The sequence below is a fragment of the Arachis hypogaea genome, chromosome 14, assembly GCF_003086295.3.
Source record: "Arachis hypogaea cultivar Tifrunner chromosome 14, arahy.Tifrunner.gnm2.J5K5, whole genome shotgun sequence".
Taxonomy (NCBI): Eukaryota; Viridiplantae; Streptophyta; class Magnoliopsida; order Fabales; family Fabaceae; genus Arachis; species Arachis hypogaea.
The window spans coordinates 79,605,899-79,612,474 of record NC_092049.1 but is presented as its reverse complement, the minus strand read 5'-3'; the positions used below and the strand labels follow the sequence as shown (position 1 = coordinate 79,612,474).

The 6,576-nt window shown below is 36.2% G+C and overlaps 1 non-coding gene across 1 annotated transcript; it reads right to left on the bottom strand.

Moving 5' to 3' along the window:
- Window positions 1-5,055: 5,055 nt before the first annotated feature.
- LOC112745444 (small nucleolar RNA R71) lies at window positions 5,056-5,163 on the bottom strand. The gene has a single exon (XR_003173372.1). It is a non-coding gene; the product is annotated as a small nucleolar RNA R71 (small nucleolar RNA).
- Window positions 5,164-6,576: the final 1,413 nt, after the last annotated feature.

Sequence of the window (6,576 nt, the reverse complement as noted above, 5' to 3'; positions counted from 1 at the left end):
CTTAATTATGTGGTTTTTATGTTGTGAAAACTTAGGAACGGACTATCTCTCTTAGTAAGGTCATTCTAGAGATCTTAATCTTTAATTTGAATTAGGTTTTACTACAATTGGATTAGAATTGAATTTTATACCAAGTTTTAAAAATTTTGCTACTGCACTTATAAGGATTCAGAAAAACAACAAACAACAGTGTTTTTATAAAATCCATAACAATTTCAATTCTAATCCATTGCCTCTAAATTTTGGTGAGATCATAATCAACAGCTCTAAGTTTCAAAACTCACAAGTTTCAGGTTCATATCACTTCATTTGATTAATTAATTGTCAATTGGAAGTGGTGCCCTGTTTTCATAACTCAGTTTAGAAGTTTCAGCAAGCAATCCAGCACCCAAGTGACTTAATTAAGTCAACAAAATAGATGTGAACATGAAATTTATACTCATGTAAAATATACTAATAGATCTTAAAAATCTTTTGGAAGCAACTCAAAATTCCGAATAAATCAAAAGTTATAGCAGCTGAAATTTGGTACTACAGAACCAAAAAATCAGAAAATTCTACAGCAACCACTAAACTTCAAAAGTTCATATTTTCCAAACCACTTGGCCAAATTCTCTGATATTTTTATGGAGTAATCTTGACTTCTTTATGTTGATAGAAAAATAATTTGGATCGAAAATCACATCTAGATTGCTCCCAGTTTTTATTTTAAATTGCTATCCAAAATTCTCCAGAATTTCTACAGCATAGGTACTTAAGTTTGTAAACACTAACTTCCTTCCTTAAATCCCTAACCATTATACATTATTGATCCTAATTCCTTTAGGTCATTGATGAGCGGATAATTTATACGCTTTTTGACATTGTTTTTAGTATGTTTTTAGTAGGATCTAGTCACTTTTAGGGATGTTTTAATTAGTTTTTATGTTAAATTCACATTTCTGGACTTTACTATGAGTTTGTGTGTTTTTCTGTGATTTCAGGTATTTTCTGGCTGAAATTGAGGAACTTGAGCAGAAATCAGATTCAGAGGTTGAAAAAGGACTACTGATGCTGTTGGATTCTGACCTCCCTGCACTCAAAGTGGATTTTCTGGAGCTACAGAACTCGAAATGGCGCGCTTTTAATTGCGTTGGAAAGTAGACATCCAGGGCTTTCCATCAATATATAATAGTCCATACTTTGGCCAAGAATTGACGACGTAAACTGGCGTTCAACGCCAGCCTTCTGCCCAAATCTGGCGTCCAACGCCAGAAAAGGATCCAAAACCAGAGTTGAACGCCCAAACTGGCACAGAAACTGGCGTTCAACTCCACAAATGGCCTCTGCACGTGTAACACTCAAGCCCAAGCCCAAGCACACACCAAGTGGGCCCCGGAAGTGGATTTATGCATCAATTACTTACTCATGTAAACCCTAGTGACTAGTTTATTATAAATAGGACCTTTTACTATTGTATTAGGCATCTTTGGTCTCAGTTTTATTCCATTATTCATCTTAGGAGACTATTGATCTCGTTTAGGGGGCTGGCCATCTCGGCCATGCCTGGACCTTCACTTATGTATTTTCATACGGTAGAGTTTCTACACTCCATAGATTAAGGTGTGGAGCTCTGTTGTTCCTCAAAGATTAATGCAAAAGTACTATTGTTTTCTATTCAATTCTTCTTATTTCTCTTCTAAGATATCCATTCGCACCCAAGAACGTGATGAAGGTGATGATTATGTGTGACGCTCATCATCCTTCTCCCTTATGAACGCGTGCCTGACAAACACTTCTGTTCTACATGAATTAAGCTAGAATGAGTATCTCTTAGATCTCCTAACCAGAATCTTCGTGGCGTAAGCTAGAATGATGGCGGCATTCAAGAGAATCCGAAAGGTCTAAACCTTGTCTGTGGTATTCCGAGTAGGATTCAATGATTGAATGACTGTGACGAGCTCCTAACTCGCGATTGCAGGGCGTTAGTGACAGACGCAAAAGGATAGTAAATCCTATTCCAGCATGATCGAGAACCGACAGATGAATAGCCGTGCCGTGACAGGGTGCGTGAGCATATTATTCACTGAGAGGATAAGATGAAGCCATTGACAAGGGTGATGCCTCCAAACGATTAGCCGTGCCGTGACAGGGCATTGGATCATTTTCCCGAGAGATGACCGAAAGTAGCCATTGACTGTGGTGACGTATCACATAAAGCCAGCCATGGAAAGGAGTAAGACTGATTGGATGAAGATAGCAGGAAAGCAGAGGTTCAGAGGAACGAAAAGCATCTCCATTCGCTTATCTGAAATTCCTGCCAATGAATCTACATAAGTATCTCTATCCCTTTTATTGTTTATTTTAATCTAATAAAATATCATGTTTAAATCCGCCTGACTGAGATCTACAAGGTGACCATAGCTTGCTTCATACCAACAATCTCCGTGGGATTCGACCCTTACTCACGTAAGGTATTACTTGGACGACCCAGTGCACTTGCTGGTTAGTTGTATCGAAGTTGTGAGAATTATGTATTGAGATCAGAGCACCAAGCTTTGGAGCCATTACCAGGGATTATTCGAACCTGGAGATCACAATTTTGTGCACCAAGTTTTTGGCGCCGTTGCCGGGGATTGTTCGTGTTTGGACAACTGACGGTTCATCTTGTTGCTCAGATTAGGTAATTTTCTTTTTGTTTTTTTTTTCAAAAATTTTTCAAAAATCTTTCAAAAATTTCTCACTTGTTTTCGAAAAAAAAAAAATTTTACTAAAAATAATGTTTTCAAAAATAAATTATTCTATGGCTTCAAAATTTTTAAGAATGAATTCTAGTGTTTCATGAAGCATGTTGAAGCCTATCTGGCTGTAAAGCCATACCCAAACTGCTTTGGGATTGGCTAATCACTTCAGTGGAGTCATGCCCAATCCTTCTGGATAGGGTATGTCAGGCTTGTCATGTCTGAATTACACTCATATTTTTATTAAAGCTTGGCTGGCTATTAAGCCATGCCTGACCCTTTGATTGGAGCTTTAAGACTAACATGACAAGATTCCTGGAATTCATATTGAAGATTTTGAAATCCTTATTCTAAATTTTCACAATAATTTTCGAAAAAATTAAAAGAAAATACAAAAAAAAAATTAGAAAATCATAAAAATCAAAAATATTTTGTGTTTCTTGTTTGAGTCTTGAGTCATGTTATAAGTTTGGTGTCACTTGCATATGCATCTTGCATTTTTCGAAAATTCTTATGCATTCATGGTGTTCTTCATGATCTTCAAGTTGTTCTTGGTAAGTCCTCTTGTTTGATCTTGATGATTTTTTGTTTTGTGTCTTTTCATGTTTATCATATGCATTCTTGAATTCTTAGTGCGTAAGCATTAAAGAATTCTAAGTTTGGTGTCTTGCATGTTTTCTTTGCATTAAAAATTTTTTCAAAATTGTGTTCTTGATGTTCATAATGATCTTCATAGTGTTCTTGGTGTTCATCTTGATATTCATAGCATTCTTGCATGCATCACATGTTTTGATCTAAAAATTTCATGCATTGCATAATTTTCATGTTTTTCATAAAAATTTCAAAAATAAAAAAAAATATCTTTCCCTTTTTCTCTCATCCAAATTCGAAAATTTGGATTGACTTTTTCAAAAATTTTTAAAAATCAAATTGTTTCTCATGACTCAAATCAAATTTTCAATTTGAAAATCTTATCTTTTTCAAAATCTTTTTCAAAAATCAAATCTTTTTCAAAATTCTTAGTTATTTTCGAAAATTCCAAAAATATTTTTCAAAAATCTTTTTCTTATTTTTGTATTAAATTTTCGAAAATAACATAAACAATTAATGTTTTGATTCAAAAATTTGAAGTTTGTTACTTACTTGTTAAGAAAGATTCAAACTTTAAGTTCTAGAATCATATCTTGTGATTTCTTATGAATCAAGTCATTAATTGTGATTTTAAAAATCAAATCTTTTTCAAAACTAATTTCAATCATATCTTTTCAAAAATATCTTCTTATCTTATCTTATTCAAAAATATCTTTTCAAAATATCTTTTCTAACTTCCTAACTTCTTATCTTTTCAAAATTTGTTTCAACTAACTAACTAACTTTTTGTTTGTTTCTTAACTTTTTCAAAACCACCTAACTAATTCTCCCTCTCAATTTTCGAAAATATCCTCCCCTTTTTCAAAAATTTCTTTTTAATTAACTAATTATGTTTATTTATTTTTTTTTATTTCAAAAAAAAAATTTCGAAAAATACTAACTAATTTTTCAAAAACCATTTTCAAAAATCACTAACCCCTTTTCAAAAATGATTTTCGAAAATTCCCTCCTTCTCTCTCATCCTATTCTATTTATTCATTCATTAACTAACATCTCTTCCTCACATCATCACCAAATTCGAACCCCCTCTTCTATCTGTGTTCGAATTTCTTCCTCTTTTCTTCTACTCATATAAGGGATCCCTATACTGTGGTATAAAGGATCTCTATTATTATTATTATCATTTTTCTGTCCATTCTTCCTTGTATTATGAGCAGGAGCAAGGATAAGAACATTCTTGTGGAAGCAGATCCAGAACCTGAAAGGACTCTGAAGAGAAAATTAAAGAGAAGCTAAAATACAACAATCCAGAGAAAACCTTTCAGAAATTTTCGAACAGGAAGAGGAGATGGTAGCCGAAAATAATAATAATGCAAGGAGGATGCTTGGTGACTTTACTGCACCTAATTCCAATTTACATGGAAGAAGCATCTCCATTCCTGCCATTGGAGCAAACAACTTTGAGCTGAAACCTCAATTAGTTTCTCTGATGCAGCAGAACTGCAAGTTTCATGGACTTCCATCTGAAGATCCTTTTCAGTTCTTAACTGAATTCTTGCAGATATATGATACTGTTAAGACTAATGGAATAGATCCTGAAGTCTACAGGCTCATGCTTTTCCCTTTTGCTATAAGAGACAGAGCTAGATTATGGTTGGATTCTCAACCTAAAGACAGCCTGAACTCTTGGGATAAGCTGGTCACGGCTTTCTTAGCCAAGTACTTTCCTCCTCAAAAGCTGAGCAAGCTTAGAGCTGATGTTCAAACCTTCAGACAGAAAGAAGGTGAATCCCTCTATGAAGCTTGGGAAAGATACAAACAGTTGACCAAAAAGTGTCCTTCTGACATGCTTTCAGGATGGACCATCCTGGATATATTCTATGATGGTTTATCTGAGCTATCAAAGATGTCACAGGACACTTCTGCAGGTGGATCCATTCACCTAAAGAAAACGCCTGCAGAAGCTCAAGAACTCATTGACATGGTTGCTAATAACCAGTTCATGTACACTTCTGAAAGGAATCCTGTGAGTAATGGGACGCCTATGAAGAAGGGAGTTCTTGAGGTTGATACTCTGAATGCCATATTGGCTCAGAATAAAATATTGACTCAGCAAGTCAATATGATCTCTCAGAGTCTGCATGGAATGCAAGCTGCATCCAACAGTACTCAAGAGGCATCTTCTGAAGAAGAAGCCTATGATCCTGAGAACCCTGCAATAGCAGAGGTGAATTACTTAGGTGAACCTTATGGAAACACCTATAACTCATCATGGAGAAATCATCCAAATTTCTCATGGAAGGATCAAAAGCCTCAACAAGGCTTTAATAATGGTGGAAGAAACAGGTTTAGCAATAGCAAACCTTTTCCATCATCCACTCAGCAACAGACAGAGAACTCTGAACAAAATGCTTCTAATTTAGCAAATCTAGTCTCTGATCTATCTAAGGCCACTGTAAGTTTCATGAATGAAACAAGGTCTTCCATTAGAAATCTGGAAGCACAAGTGGGCCAGCTGAGTAAAAGGATCACTGAAATCCCTCATAGTACTCTCCCAAGCAATACAGAAGAGAACCCAAAAGGAAAGTGCAAGGCCATTGACATAAGAGCCATGGCCGAACCTGTGAGGAGAGGAGAGGACGTGAATCCCAAGGAGGAAGACCTCCTGGGACGTCCAGTGATCAATAAGGAGCTTCCCTCTGGGGAACCAAAGGACTCTGAGGCTCATCTAGAGACCATAGAGCTTCCATTGAACCTCCTTATGCCCTTCATGAGCTCTGATGAATGTTCCTCTTCTGAAGAGAACGAGGATGTTACTGAAGAGCAAACTGCCAAGTTTCTTGGTGCAATCATGAAGCTGAATGCCGAATTATTTGGTATTAATACTTGGGAAGTTGAACTTCCCTTGTTCATCAATGAACTTAGTGATCTGGATCAACTGACATTGCCTCAGAAGAGACAGGATCCTGGAAAGTTCATAATACCCTGCACCATAGGCACCATGATCTTTAAAGCTCTGTGTGACCTTGGTTCAGGAATAAACCTCATGCCCCTCTCTGTAATAGAGAAACTGGGAATCTATGAGGTGCAAGCTGCTAAAATCTCATTAGAGATGGCAGACAGCTCAAGAAAACAGGCTTATGGACAAGTAGAGGACGTGTTAGTAAAGGTTCAAGGCCTTTACATCCCTGCTGATTTCATAGTCCTGGATACTGGAAAGGAAGAGGATGAATCCATCATCCTAGGAAGACCTTTCCTGGCCACA